This window comes from Ursus americanus, chromosome 30 (assembly GCF_024610735.1).
Source record: "Ursus americanus isolate L20-20 chromosome 30, mUrsAme1.1.p, whole genome shotgun sequence".
NCBI lineage: Eukaryota > Metazoa > Chordata > Mammalia > Carnivora > Ursidae > Ursus > Ursus americanus.
The window spans coordinates 32,530,858-32,545,681 of record NC_142156.1 but is presented as its reverse complement, the minus strand read 5'-3'; the positions used below and the strand labels follow the sequence as shown (position 1 = coordinate 32,545,681).

At 42.1% G+C, this 14,824-nt stretch overlaps 1 pseudogene; it reads right to left on the bottom strand.

Moving 5' to 3' along the window:
• Positions 1 to 1,518, bottom strand: LOC123786885 (zinc finger protein 280B-like; annotated as a pseudogene).
• Between the last annotated feature and the right edge of the window lie 13,306 nt (positions 1,519 to 14,824).

The following is a 14,824-nucleotide window of genomic DNA, read 5'->3' as shown; positions in this document are numbered from 1 at the left end:
CTAGAGATCAGTGTTGCTCACAATAGTCGATGCTGCACCTCTTGAACTTAGTTGAACTGCAGTTTGAATCATAACCTCTGTTTCAGGAGGCAACCCTTCCAATTACTTTGGCTTTTTACAAGCTCGATGCTTCTTGGTTTCCTGCTCTGTCTTCTCCTTTGAAGTCAAAAAGCGTAGCCGGCATTCGAAACACTGAAAGGCTCTTGTTCTGGTGCCTCCAACAATGATTCATGTAGACTCTGACAGCTCTGAAAATGTTGAGACAGAATGGACAAAGCAAAGTCTTAGTGTTTTCAGGGCATGTTCTGGAATGTGTTTCCACATCAGCAAAAGCTGACAATCTGTAATTGCAAACCTGGCACACACGGCATTTTGCCAGGCTTATGATTGTCCTTCTCATGCTATAAGAAAACGTGGTCCATTTTGAATGAAAATTTGCAAACTTTAACGACAGCGGAGGGCTCCTGGCTAGTGTGTACACTTCCAATGTGACATTGCGGCTGGAAGGGAGTGGGAAGTCCGGGGTGGCAGTGCTGGCAGGTGGTGTGGATTTCCCAGCTGTCACCCTTCTGCTTCTCAAGTTCCAAATGGCTCCTCACATGGCTCATAAACTTGACATTCTTTAGAACTTTCAAACAGCTGAGGCATTTAAAGGTTGTGTGAGTCTTCTGTTTTGGCTGCCTGTCTCCTTTACGCTGCCCATAGTAAAAGTCATGAAGTAACATGATCGGATTTTCTTTCTTAGGATCAACAGTCTGGTTTTGACTTGCTAGACTCAAAAAGTCTGTTTTTTCCAGCCTTTTGAATTTATTTTTTGTGTCTAGATCCATAAGATTGAAATGTGTCCAGTCATTTGCCTAAGCCCAAGAAAATAATGCTCCATTCTGAACATGGGTTAATGAGGATGGGATACCTTTGAGGTTGTGCTCATGCTCCCTGTAGGAGAGAAATGACCACAGCTGAGGAATGTCCTCTTGGGATTCCATCACTGAGTTTAGGTCTTTTGGGATTTCCACTGTTTATATTGGAAGTGGGAAGTTGCTCTGAATTTCGAGGACTTCCACCCTTGCCTCCTAAAGAAAGTACAGCTCCAAGCAGCAAATCTGAGGTGCTGTGAGGCATGACTTGTGGTGAGCTCGTTGTATAATCAGGTTTAGATGAGGGCTCAAAAATAATAGGAGGATCTATCACTTTCCATTCGCATTGGGGTGGCCACTGAGTCCCGATGGGTCACGAGGTTTGCAGGCTACAATGCACAAGCAGGATCTTGACTCCAGTAGCCTTTTTTTCTTTCAGAATATCATTCAGGGTCACTCTGCTCAAAAGGTTTGAAATGGCTGGTTTTGAATTTGAAATCGCTCTGATAAAGAGAATTTCTGCATCTTCATTTACATGTGCTACCCCTGTGAAAATCAGCTCAGCATCTTCATTTTCCCTGTTCCTGTGTTTGGATTCTGTGTTGTTCTCTGGTGGTTCTGGCACTTGTCTTTCCTCACATGACAAGGAAAGACCTGCCATTTTCAAACTGGTTTTTGCTTGAAGAGGTCCCTTCAACTTCCAGTGCTTTCTTTTTGTAAATTAGCATCTGAGTAAAACCAATAGTATTTATTTCAAAAACCAAAATCATTACCTTATTTAATCCTCCCCTGAAATGCTGAGATGACTCTTAGCAAGTTCCTTATTTTCCACCTGAGGAAACAGGGTCCAACTATGTAGGTGACAGGATAGTCCTAGAGTTACCTCTCCAGCCCCCCAGGTCTCTAGCAATTGCAAGCTCAACATGCCCTCTTCTGGGGCTATGATTAGGGTGAGGCAAGTGAGGGATTAGGGCACAATATTTATGGGCAAGATTCAAAGAGGCACAGGTTCAGCATCTCAGAGCACCTGCCTCCTGCATTTCCGCACCCTAGGCATCTCACTAGCCTCCCCCTACTCCCAGGTGTACCCTCTGGGATATCTAAAACTTAGATCTTTTCAGTCCCCTAAAAACAAACAAACAAACAAACAAACAAACAAACAAAAAACAACGTGCCCCTCCTGCAGTGTTCCTTTTCTGAGTAAACACTCCTAGTCACTCAGTTCACAAACTTTGGAGACATCCTTTGCCAATCTTTCCCCCATACCCCACAGCCAGTCAATGAGCCAACCTTGCCTGCTCTGTTTTCCAAAGATATCCAGAATCCCGACAACCCTCGTCTACCTCTACTGCCCCCTCCCTGATCCAAGACACCATGTTCTCTCCCTAGATCATGACTACAGGCATCTTATTCTCTCCCTGGATGACGTTTGAAAACACCATGTTCTCTCCCTGGATCATTGCAGAAGTTTTCCACCTCATACTTCTTTTGTCATATTTCCCCATAGCGTCCCCAGTGCGCCTGTTAAAATATGTAAAAAAACTGGCAGGCAGTTTTTTGCTTATAGAACTCCAATGGCTTCCCAACTCACTCAGAAGGCCAATGAACATGAAATGTCAAAAAAGAGCCCTAGAACTTTGGCCCACACCCACCAGTCCTTGCCTTTTCTGCCTCTCCCTCCCTCCATTGCAGGTACTCTGTGAGTCTGGAAGGCACCACACCCTGTGTTATCTCAAGACTTCTGTGGCTCCCCCTGCCTTGAATGCTCTTCCCCCAGATATCCCCATCCCAGCTCCTGGCCTGCTTTAGGTCCGCATCTTGTCAGCAAGGCTTCCCTAACCATGCTATCAAAAATCACCTCCTCTCCCAACTCACATGTCCTACTCACCCCCAACACTATTTCTCAACTTAGTATTTATCACCTGCCTAACACCCAATACAGTTAACCCTAAACACCAGGGTTTCAACTGCACAGGTCCACTTATATGCAAATTTTTTCAATGAATACAGCACAATGCTATAAATGTATTTTCTCTTGCGATTTTCTTTTTTTTTTTTAAGATTTTATTTTTAAGTAAACCCAACATAGAGTTCGAACTCACAACCCCGAGTTCAAGAGTCAAATGCTCTACTGACTCAGCCGGGTGCCCCCCCTCTTGATTTTCTTAATAACATTTTCTAGCGTACTATATTATGAGAATACAATATACAATACATGAAAATACAAAATATGTGTGAGTTGACTATTGATATTATCAGTAAGGGATCCAGTCAACAGTAGGCTAATAGTAGTTAGACTTTGGGGGAGTCAAAAGTTACACAGATTTTCTACTGCGCAGGGAGTTGGTGCTCCTAACCCCTTCCATGCTGGTCGAGGGTCAACTCTATATAAATGTATCTTGCTTTTATTTTCTATCTCCACCCACTAGACTGTAAATTGAGGGAGGAAAGGGACTTGTGTTTCCTTTACTGCTGTATCCTAAGTTCCTAGAGCAATGTTTGGCATACTGTCAATGCTAAATCTTTGCTACCCAAATAATTAGTAGCTGTTATCAATATGATTGTTTATGTGTACAACAGACCCAAACCCACTAATTCCAGGCTCTCCAAGCATTTAGTGAAATCCAGATCCAAACGATTTAACACCATCATGCGAGAGAACATTCTAGCCAGTATGTAGGGGTGGGTATGTGTAGTTGAAACAAAAGTTTTTCAAAGAATACCCTCCCTACAATGGATATGCAACCTTCTATGCTATTAACAAATTTCATCGATGCAAAGGAACAGTTAGTGTTTACATTTTCCCATTTCTTTTTTTTTTTTTAAAGATTTTTATTTATTTATTCGACAGAGAGAGAGACAGCCAGCGAGAGAGGGAACACAAGCAGGGGGAGTGGGAGAGGAAGAAGCAGGCTCATAGCAGAGGAGCCTGATGTGGGGCTCGATCCCATAATGCCAGGATCACGCCCTGAGCCGAAGGCAGACGCCTAACCGCTGCGCCACCCAGGCGCCCCTACATTTTCCCATTTCTAAAAAAAGACTGTGTCTCATCAGTAACATTTAATAGTTTGTTTGGCAGCATATATTCTTTGTATTGTATGGTGATGGGAGAAATAATGTTGTGTCTTACAGTTGATGGCATCTTAGATGCAATGAAAAATTCTAATTTTTTTCCATAAGCTGATTGCAGCCCATTAAATTTATTTTGCAATTCACTAATAGGATGCTAGGGGCATTTTTGCAAATAGTTTAAATCAGGGATTGGCTGGCCTCCTGTTTTTGCACAGCCAGTGAACTAAAATGGTTTTTACATTTTTAAGGGTTTTGTTTTTGTTTTTGTTTTTGTTTTGTTTTGTTTTGTTTTACTTTATATCAGCCCACTCCTTTCTGAATCTGTTTTCAGGGATCAAAGTTCATATGCCGGTTTGCTCTGGTAACCTCTCACCTTCTTCACTCTCCCTTCCCTCAGCATCTTCTAAACTGAATCTCAGGCTATCCCTCCGGATGCCCTACAGCCCTCTTTGCCTACCGATTTCTTCGGGGAAGAAAAGGCTTCAAGCTCCCCTGACAGCCAAAAAAAAAAAAAAAAAAAAAAAAAATTTGTAGTCCCACTCCTTCCAGTGCATCCAAGTCACAGAATTAGAACAGAAATCCAGTTTGCTAATTAAAATGTTCTAAAGTGCCATAAACTGATATGACTTTAAAAATACCTCTCTTACCAAACTAACATGTTGTACATCTTTTTTTTTTTTTTAAAGATTTTATTTATTTATTTGACAGAGAGAGACAGCCAGCGAGAGAGGGAACACAAGCAGGGGGAGTGGGAGAGGAAGTAGCAGGCTCCCAGTGGAGGAGCCCCATGTGGGACTCCATCCCAGAACGCCAGGATCACGCCCTGAGCCGAAGGCAGACACTTAACGACTGTGCCACCCAGGCGCCCCAACATGTTGTACATCTTAAACTTACACAGTATTATGTCAATAAAGCTGGATAAACAGATAAACAACTAAAATGTCATTCTGTGTAAATGTGACAAATGAAACTCAAAGTGGTTTTGTAACGGAGGGTCCTTAATCTTGCCTGGGAACTATGGAAGAACTGTCTTTTGGGCCTTTCAAGTAGCTCTGGGCATTTCCAGTAGGAAAGCAGGGTTAAATGAAGTGACAGGTGTTCCACAGCAGAAAGTCCCAATGGTGAGAAAGTCCTCCTGGACCCCCATCGTTTCCTACTACTTTGTCCTGTCCCACTCTGTTCCAGCCACACAGCCCTTCTTGCATTAGGACCTTTGCACTTGATAGTAATATTTAAAGTTGTAAAATATGATAAAGCCAAATAGACCACAACTGTGTGGTTATTGGGTCTGTGAACTATCAGTTAGGCACTTCAAATTTAAAGATATGTTAATTTGGGCACCTTGGTAGCTCAGTTGGTTAAGCAACTGCCTTTGGCTTAGGTCATGCGTGATCCCAGGGTCCTGGGATGGAGTCCCACATCCAGCTCCCTGCTCAGCAGGGAGTCTACTTCTCCCTCCCTGCCCTCTCGTGTTCTGTCTCTTGCTCTCTCTTTTCCAAATAAATAAATAAACAATCTTTAAAAAAAGGTATGTTAATTAAATTTAGTTTTTATTTTTTTTTTAAAGATTTTATTTTTAAGTAATCTCTACAGCCAATGTGTGGCTCAAACCTACAAGCCTGAGACTGAGTCACTTGTTCCACCAACTGAACCAGCTTGGCGCTCCAAGATGTGTTAATTTTACAATTCACTAGTTCATAACGTAGTCAGTGGTACCATGTAAGGTAGGATGATGTGGAATAATAGGGTCCAAAACTCTCCATAGAGATCCTACTGGTGATTTTAGTAGTAGCTCAGTCTTGGAATCAGCCCAAATCCCACCTCCCACCTCCCACCCCTAAAAGTGGTATTTTAGTTTATCACTTTTGTAAGCCATTTAATCTATGAGGTCTAAGCCTGTGGTTTTCATCCTGTTACACATTAGAATTGCCCAGGGAACTCTTAGAAACACACTTGTCCAAACCAGCTGATGGCCAATTAGATGAAAATTTAAGGGAGTCCCTTTACAAATCCTCAACAGCCATGTGCCCTCCACCTGAGAAAACGCCAGTGGCTTTGGGAATTCCTCTTCCCACTTCCACCTAACAGGAGAAAGGCTTTCCCTTCACTTTTTCAGATCCATTTTAGAGTGCATAGCCCAGGGTGTCAATTCCTCCGTGGGCGACAATCAACGTGACAATTTGGAACAGAGGTAAGAACAGGAATGCCACCTCTAATGACTGCATAATAATGCTTCTGATTTGGGGCATATAGCCCAGAAGACATTCAGAGAAGTAAGTGAAGCTACTACAAGAAAACCCCTTCTATTCTCATGGACTTATTTATTATGTATTTTTCAACATTTCCATCTGGAAAAACTAAAAGTAGAATCCATACTGAAGCCTGTCTCATTCTAGAGTGCTGATTCTCAGTGAGGGGCAATTTGTTCCTTAAGGGGCATTTGATAATGTCTGGAAATGTTTTGTTTTGTTTTTAAGATTTTGTTTATTTATTTAGAGAAAGAGAACACACAAGTGGGGGGAGGGGCAGAGGAGAAAGAGAATCTCAAGTGGACTCTCCACTGTGCACAGAGCCCTACTCGAGGCTCTATCTCATGATGCTGAGATCATGACCCAAGCTGAAATCAAGCGTCGGACGCTTGACCAACTGAGTCACCCAGGTGCCCCTGGAGATGTTTTTTGACTGTCATGGTATTTTGATTATCACTATTAACATCTTGTGGGTAGACATCAAGGATATTGTTAAAACATCCTACAATACTCAGAATGCCGTCCCTGCCATGACCCCACCACCACCACCACAATAAATTATCCAGCTCAAAATGTCCACAGTGCCTGGGTTGAGAAACCCTGGTCCAGAGTGAAAGAAACTGCCCCACTCCTTCTCTGCATGATGTCCTTGGCAACCTCTTTATAGCAAGGAGTCAGCATTCCTGACCAAGTGCTAAGATAGTTATCTGATAAACTTTAATAGGACTGAAATGTATTTTTGAAAATTAGTCATCCTCTCCCTGAGATGACTGCCAGTGAAGTTATTGACATTTAATCTTTTCCTTTTAGATTTGGTGTTAACGATGGTGATGACTAACTTTTCTATTTTCCTACAAAATGTTCCTAACAAGAGTGAATCTTTGATTTGGCTTGCTTGAAACCTTTCCCTTTGCAGCAAGACTGTAATAAAATGTAAGTGTTAAGTGTTTGTAACTAAATTATCTTGAGAGTTTTCTTTTCTTTTAACTGTAGAAATAAGGGCTATTTTTTTTCCAGTAAGATTTTATTATGTCTAAAAATTACCTGTAAAAATTTACAATATATTTACATGGTTTTATCAGTTCTATATTATTAATCATTATAATGGTAAATCAATAAAAAAAATTGGGGCCTTGTGTTTCCAGGAAATTATTTTTTTAATTTCAATATCAATTTATAAATATGAGAAATAGGAGAGCATACAGAGAGGGTAAACAATAAGACTTTCAAGCATAAATAGATCATGTTCTATAAAATCCTATGGGGGAAGTGGACTAGAAATGAAGACTAAATGAGAAAAAAAAGAAAAACAGTGTAAACGTTCTGTCCATTACTAAGGGCTCCTTCTCATATTTTTTAAATGGATGATGGTGAATATCAGAACCCTATGTTATTTACATTCTTTTGGATACATTTAAAAGAGTGATATTAAGGGGCACCTGGGTGGGTCAGTCATTAAGCGGCTGCCTTCGGCTCAGGGCGCGATCCCAGGGTCCTGGGATTGAGTCCCACACTGGGCTCCCTGTTCTGCAGGGAGCTGATTCTTCCTCTCCCATTCCCCCTGCTTGTGTTCCCTCTCTCATTGGCTGTCTCTCTCTGTCAAATAAAGAAATAAAATCGTAAAAAAAAAGTGATATTAACAGTTTTATTTATTTAAAGTGTCCATTTTTATTTTAGGCCAGAAATCACATCCTTTACAAGGTTTAAACTTATGATGAAAAAAATTTAGGTGTCTACTTAAAAATGTTTGGTGATGAATATAGATTTGCAAAAATAGTTTAAGGGAAAAGAAAAAAAAATGACTACTTACAGGCTTAGTTCCATGCCTCTAAGAGATTTGTCAAACCTCACAATCTCTAGGGACACTGTCAGACAGACAGATTCCAAGGCTGCATCTCACACCAGGGAAACTCAGATGGCCAGGGGAGGGGTCTGGGAATCTGCATGTTCAATGTTTGCCTCTTCTGATTCTTACGCAAAAATATTTTGGGCAGCCTTGATCTCTCCAGCATAATTAAAATATTCATACACCCACTCCTTCAAGGGAAGCCCAAGGGTGTGTGAGGTCAAGAATTCCTTTTTCCTTCATTGATCTGACACACTGAGCACCTATTTCAGGACAAACATATTGTTGGGTGACCCAATAGATAATTTAAAGTTGGTGCTTGAGCTGGGGACTTCTCTCCCCCTCAGAGTCTTCAGGAAGGACCCGCATCTCCTTTTCAGGGGCTTCTGGATGTCCAGGAATGTTCAGGAAGGCTGGGATTTATAAGCAAAGCCCAGGGATCTGGGTCCAAACCTCTCAATTTGAGAAGCACTTTTGAATAACCTGGGCTGTGCTCCTTAAATGTCAATGAATCTCAGGAATCACCTACAGCTCTTGTGAAAGTTCTGGGTGGAGCCTGAGGGTGTGAATTTCTAAGGAGCTTCGAGATGATGCCCGTGCCTCTTGGCTGCAGACCAAATATTGAACAGGAAGGACTAGGCAGCTTTGAAAAAGTACCTGTGGCCTGGTTGATTCTGTTGATCCTACTCTAAAATGTGAGGGGAAATACCTGTGTTCTAGCCGTCTACTGTAGCTAAGAAAAGGAAGAAAAACAAACTATAAGCCATATAGCAGAATGGTCTGAAATCTAATTACCTGACCTACAGAAGGAACTTAAAAATGTTAAGTTATGAATAAGCAAGAGAGCTCAAGTTCAATCTGCTCTGCGTACACCAGGAGAGTCCACGGAGGGAAGTGACTATTTATCCAAAGTGGTTTCCATGGAGAAATGGGATGCCTTCTGCAGACTGTATTGACAGAAGACCAACTTATCAGAAGGAATTTGGGCCTGTAGCCAATAAAGGAATGTGAGTAGGGAGAGGGCCAGAAAGAGGGAATATGCTATTCCTTAGTTCTCTCCCCCTCCAGGAGCCTCCATGAAATGAGCCTTGGGCACAAGGACTCCCTGGAGTCAGGGAAATGAATGTCTGGGTTTTTTTTTGTTTTTTGTTTTTTTTATTTATTTTATTTTTTTTTTTTAATGATTTTTTATTATATTATGTTAGTCGCCATACAGTACATCCCCGGTTTCCGATGTAAGGCTCGATGATTCATTAGTTGTGTATAACACCCAGTGCACCATGCAATACGTGCCCTCCTTACTACCCATCACCAGCCTATCCCATTCCCCCACCCCCTCCCCTCTGAGGCCCTCAAGGAATGTCTGGTTTTGATTTCTTCAAAGCCTGTCACCACAGGGGCTGCCTGTCACCAGTCAACATCAGGATACTTCTGGGCAGCATGCTGGGCTCAGGAAATTGCCTACTCCCAATTTTCCTTCCCTAAGTAGCCCCATGGCCAAAGAAGCCCAGTTCATAATCAAAGGAGGCAGCTCTTTGACTTCAACATTGTCTCTGGGACCCAAGGTCACAATAGTGAGGGTGATATATGGTCATTGTGATTATTCACCACCAGGGAGGGCTGGGTGTCTCACACAGCCTATGAACTTTGTACCCAGGACGTGAGGTCCACAGGACTGAGGGTCTTCCTTAAATGCAGACAAAAGCTATGTGGAAATCGGTCTCTAGGACACGGCTCAAGGAGGCACCAGTGTTCATGAGGGCACTAATCAGGGTGGTCAGCTTTTGTTGCCTTTCTCCCTCTCCAGGGGAGGTCATGGCTCTCCCAAGATTCTCACAAACTTTTTCCTCTTCCCCTCTTCCTGGGAAAGCTTTATCTCAAGAGACTTGGCTTTTGTAATCAATGGCAGTGCCTTTGGCTTCCTGCTGCTTTTGTTCTCTGTTCTGTTTTGTCTTGCCCCTGGAGTAAGAAATCACAGTGGGATGGTTTCCCAGCTTAAATGCAGGGGTAGGGCACAGAGGGATCAAAATGCACAGAAACGAGACACACTAAAAAATTTAATAAATGATAACTTATATCACCTGCTTGCAAAACGGTAGGGAGATACTAATATCCAGGCATTCCTAGATGATAAATTATGGTGGCCCCTGTTAGCTCCAGCTCCTTCAGGTGCAACAAAGGGAGAGATAGAGGGAGCTCCCAACTCTAATGGGTACCCCCAAGGAAGAGACCTGAGAAGTGGTCCCAGCGAAGTGCTCTGATGAGCAGGTTGAGTTAGTCACAAGTCTTAGCACTGCAAGGACGGCGGAGAAGCAGTCTTTAGGAAAATGCTGTCTTTACCAGGTGGGTTAATTTAAAAACTCTAACTTACAGATGAATCATGCCAAGGAGAAAAACTCCAAGTTAAATCAAACACTGAAATCCTGAAATTGGATGTGATGCTTTCTTTGGTGATTGGGAATGGATTTCAGTCAGCCTTTGAATAAATATTTTGTCTTGTACACATTTTTATTAATTTAAAAACAAAATAAAGTAAAGCATGTGTGTGGGGGGATATTAGTGGCATAAAAGCATGTTTATAACAATGTGTTCAGGGATAATGCATTGTGCCTTAAGAAACACTTTTCAATTAAAAGTCATACTTATATACAGTTAAAAATGAAATCAAACAACACAAAAGATCATTCATCAGTTGTAAATTCTCCCTCCTGCTCAAGACCACAGTTACCTGCCTCAATTTCTAAAATAAACTACTGCTAAGAATTTCTCATGGGTCCTTCAAAGCACATTCTCTTCATCTAGAAGTATGCTTCCCCTTTTCCCCTGACATGTTATGCAAATAAATTTTCATACCCTGCATCGAAATTGAGTCTTATTAACATGATTTTACTGAATGATTTCAACTTGGATGGGTAGAAATCCATCAGGGACCTTAACGATTATTGTCATTTGATTTCAAAGATTCAGAGGCAAACAAGAATGCACCTTCTCTTCTGAGGAGTTTGTGGGAAAATATTACAAAAGGAGGCAAGAGATCCTTCGTTAACAAAAAGGCTGGGGTATCCCAAACTAAGAAGTCAAAGCAACTTATGTATAAATATCAGAGGATGCTGTTTGGACATATCTGTATTTGTTGATTGTATGTTTCCATTAGAATAGTTTCTACTCCAAGGCTTTTCCAAAGGTGACTCATAGTGCCATAAGATCCCACCTTTACCCTCAAGAATGACTGAGTTACTAAAAACCTCATCAGAAGCAGGAGACATTTTTGGGGAAACTTACCTTCTAGTCGACATCACTGTCGTCCAAGCTGAATACTCAGTGTTTGAGCCTCCGAGAAACACTATGCTCATTGACTTGGTATCTGAGAGAGCAATACGAAGATCACTACAGGGGGCATATTGAACCTGAATAGCAAAATTATCTGATGGAGCCTCCATATACTTGTCCTTGGAGTCTCCTTCTTCATCAGTGAAGCAGAAATAATATTCGGATTCTGGACATCAATTACAGTGCATAGGTTTGGGTTTTTTTTCCCCTCCCACCAAGCATTTCTGTGAAACCAGCTGGGTGTCCTGCAATTCAACTCAATTCTGACACTATCTACGTGGAGATAGAATCAGATCACACAGGTTAAGGGCTTGGTCCCCCAAGACTGCCTCTTCAGATGCCAATGTCAAGTCCAGGTTGTCACCTGTGCTTCTGACTGACTAGCTATAAATTCAGGGTTCCCACAATCCCTTCCTTGGGTTTGATTCATTTGCTAGAGGCCCAGAGAACTCAGGAAGCCAGTTTACTCATTAGATTGCAAGTTTATTATAAAAGGATATAATTTAGGAAGAGCCAGATGGAAGAAATGTATAAGGTGAGGCATGGGAGAAGGACACTAAACTTCCAAGCCCTCGAGGAGCACACCAGTCCCCAAATCTCCACATGTTCACCAACCTGGAAGCACTCCGAATTCCATCTTTTTGGGTTTTTATAGAGGCCTCAGTACAGAAGCACGATTGATTAAATCATTGGCTATTGGTGATTGAAGTCAATCTCCAGCCCTTCCCCTCCCCAGAGGCCAGGGGTGAGACTGAAAATTTCAACCCTCTAACCACATGGTTGGCTTCATAGGCAAACAGCCCCCATCCTTCCTTGCTTTCCAAAAGTCACTCCATTAACATAACAAAAGACACCTTTATTGCTTTCACCACTTGGGAAATACCAAAGGTTTCAGGAGCTCTGTGCCAGAAAGAGGAACAAGGATTTATATTTCTTATTACCAATCACAACTTCATATATACTCAAGCGGAATGATCTTGGGATTAAATGAGGTTGTGCTCAGTAAGTGGTAGCTCTTACTCCACATTAAAATTTGTGAAATAGGAGGGATAGTATCTCAGACTCTTTTTTAATCCCCTGGGCTCTGCTGTGTAGGTTGTGTTTCTGGAAGTTGCCATAGCACAGTCTCAGGAAATGGAAATGCTTGAGGGGTAACCTCAGGTGGGGGGCCAGCCTATAGTGGCTCATAATCGCACCCATGTTTCAGCCTCACTAATCCATTCCTGAGGCCATTGTGCTTCCAAGAACCATGAAGAAGGCAACCCTGTTACCTTACATCCTAGGTACCCCTGGTACCTGGCAGAGGATCTAGTATATTAGAAACAGGTAATGAACTTTTGTTTATTTGGCTAATGGTTGATAAACCTTTTAGTATTTGTTATTGCATAAATTAGCAAACCAGCACAATTTCATCACATTTCACATTCTCTCTTTCTATATCCTATGGGTTGACACCCACCAATTAGAACAGGCACCCTACTAGGAGCATAGGCTCCTTGCTCGGTGAGCTTGAAGGCTTGTCAAGCAATAGTAGTTATATGTCAATCATATTTCATATCTGTCCTTTTCCATTTTGGCCTTTTTAAGGAATTGTGTAGAAGCACTCCTCTACCCCTCAGCTAAAGCATTGGCCAAATTGAGCTAGGAGGAAGGAAGAAGCAAACATAGCATATGATTCTTCACCTAGGAGTAAAGTGAAGAAAATATAGATCCATGTCATCAAAGCATGATAGGACGTTGTTACCCTTGAAATAAATCTGTCAGTTATCTGGGGGATGAGGGAATGGGGAAAGTGGGTAAAGAGGAGTGGGAAGTACAGGCTTCTAGTTATGGAAGGAATAAGTCACAGGAATGAAAGGTATAACATAGGGAATATAGTCAATGGTATTGTAATAGTGGCAATGGTGCCAGATGGTAGCTACACTCGTGATGAGTAGAGCATAACAAATAGAGTTTTTGAATCACTATGTTGTACACTTGAAACTAATATAACACTGTGCATCAACTATCTTTCAATAAAAAAATAAAAAGTCTAAAAATGTTAAAAAGAAAGAAAGAAGAAAAAAAAACTCAGTTATTTAACCAGTGAAATAATTCAGGAATAGCAGAGAATTGGAATTCACAACCAAGAAGTTGTGGCAAAACCATAGGCAAGTCTGGAGAACAAAGCAGAGGACTGCTCTTTTAGAGAGGAAAGGTGGGCTGAGGGCTGGGAAGGGTTATTACAAACAAAAATTCCATCAGAGTAAACTAGGAGCTAAAAGTATAGTGGCTTTTCATTGGCTGAGTTGGGACTGTCACTCATTGGCTGGGCTGTTGCCTAGAGAGGAGAGCATCTTCCTTCCTCCTGCAGCAGTAGTAAAACATCTTCTTCCTGTTGGGAGCAGAAGGTAGGTCTCTTTCTGTTGGGTTTGCACAGGACTCAAGGAGTGGTAGGCAAGAGAGGTCCCCTTTCTGGTCTCCAGACTCCATTTCAGTGAGGTTTCTCTCTTTTTTTTATGTTCAATTAGCCAACATATAATAAATCATTAGTTTTTGGTGTAATGTTCAATGATTCATTAGTTGCATATAACACCCAGTGCTCATCACCACATGTGCCCTCCTTAATACTCATCGCCCTGTTACCCCATCCTTTCATCCTCCTCGCCTTTGAAACCCTCAGTTTGGTTCCTGGATTCCAAAGTCTGTCACGGTTTGTCTCCTTCTCTGATTTCTTCCCATTCAGTTTTCCCTCTCTTCCCCTGCGGTCCTCCGTACTATTAATTTTCAAAATATAGGATAGACTGTGGACTAGAATAAGGCTTTCCGGGTGCTCACCAAGGCCATGAGTAAGTGGGGCCTGCAGACATCTGACAGACCCCGGGATCCACCAGGCACTTGTGCATATCATGTGAAATCCACACTGACATGTTCAGGATCCACAGTGCTGATGGCCTGCATTGCCACAGTCTGCCCATGACACAGACGCAGGGACCCATGTCCCTGCTCTTTCTCAAGACTGGAAGATTATTGAAGAAAACATTGCAGACAAGTCCTGTGGACAATGGCTTTGTGCTCCAGCCCTCTGAGGTCCTGCTTCATCATATTAAATTCTGTTTGTCCAAATGCTGGGTCGACTCTCCTTTTGTTCTGCTCTTTCTAAATTCATCTTGACAACTCTTAGGTATCTGGACCAACAGCATCCTGGGAGAATCCCAGGTTTGTCTCCTCTCAATGCTGAAGTTCTCTCTCTGGAGCAGCAAATGAATCCCAACCAGAATCGAGCTCAGCCCGAGGGGCCTCCTGCTGCTCAGTTGATTTATCTTTTTAAGTTTCACGGCCCAAGATCACCAGTAAGACACAAGATTGGTCAGGTAATGAAAATATGCTTCTCACAATGATTTCACGTCAGTGGCAGAGTCTGGGCTATTTCTCTCTCTTTCTCATTGTATAGCCACCACCCTTGTCCTCAGTAGTAGTAGTAGTAGCTA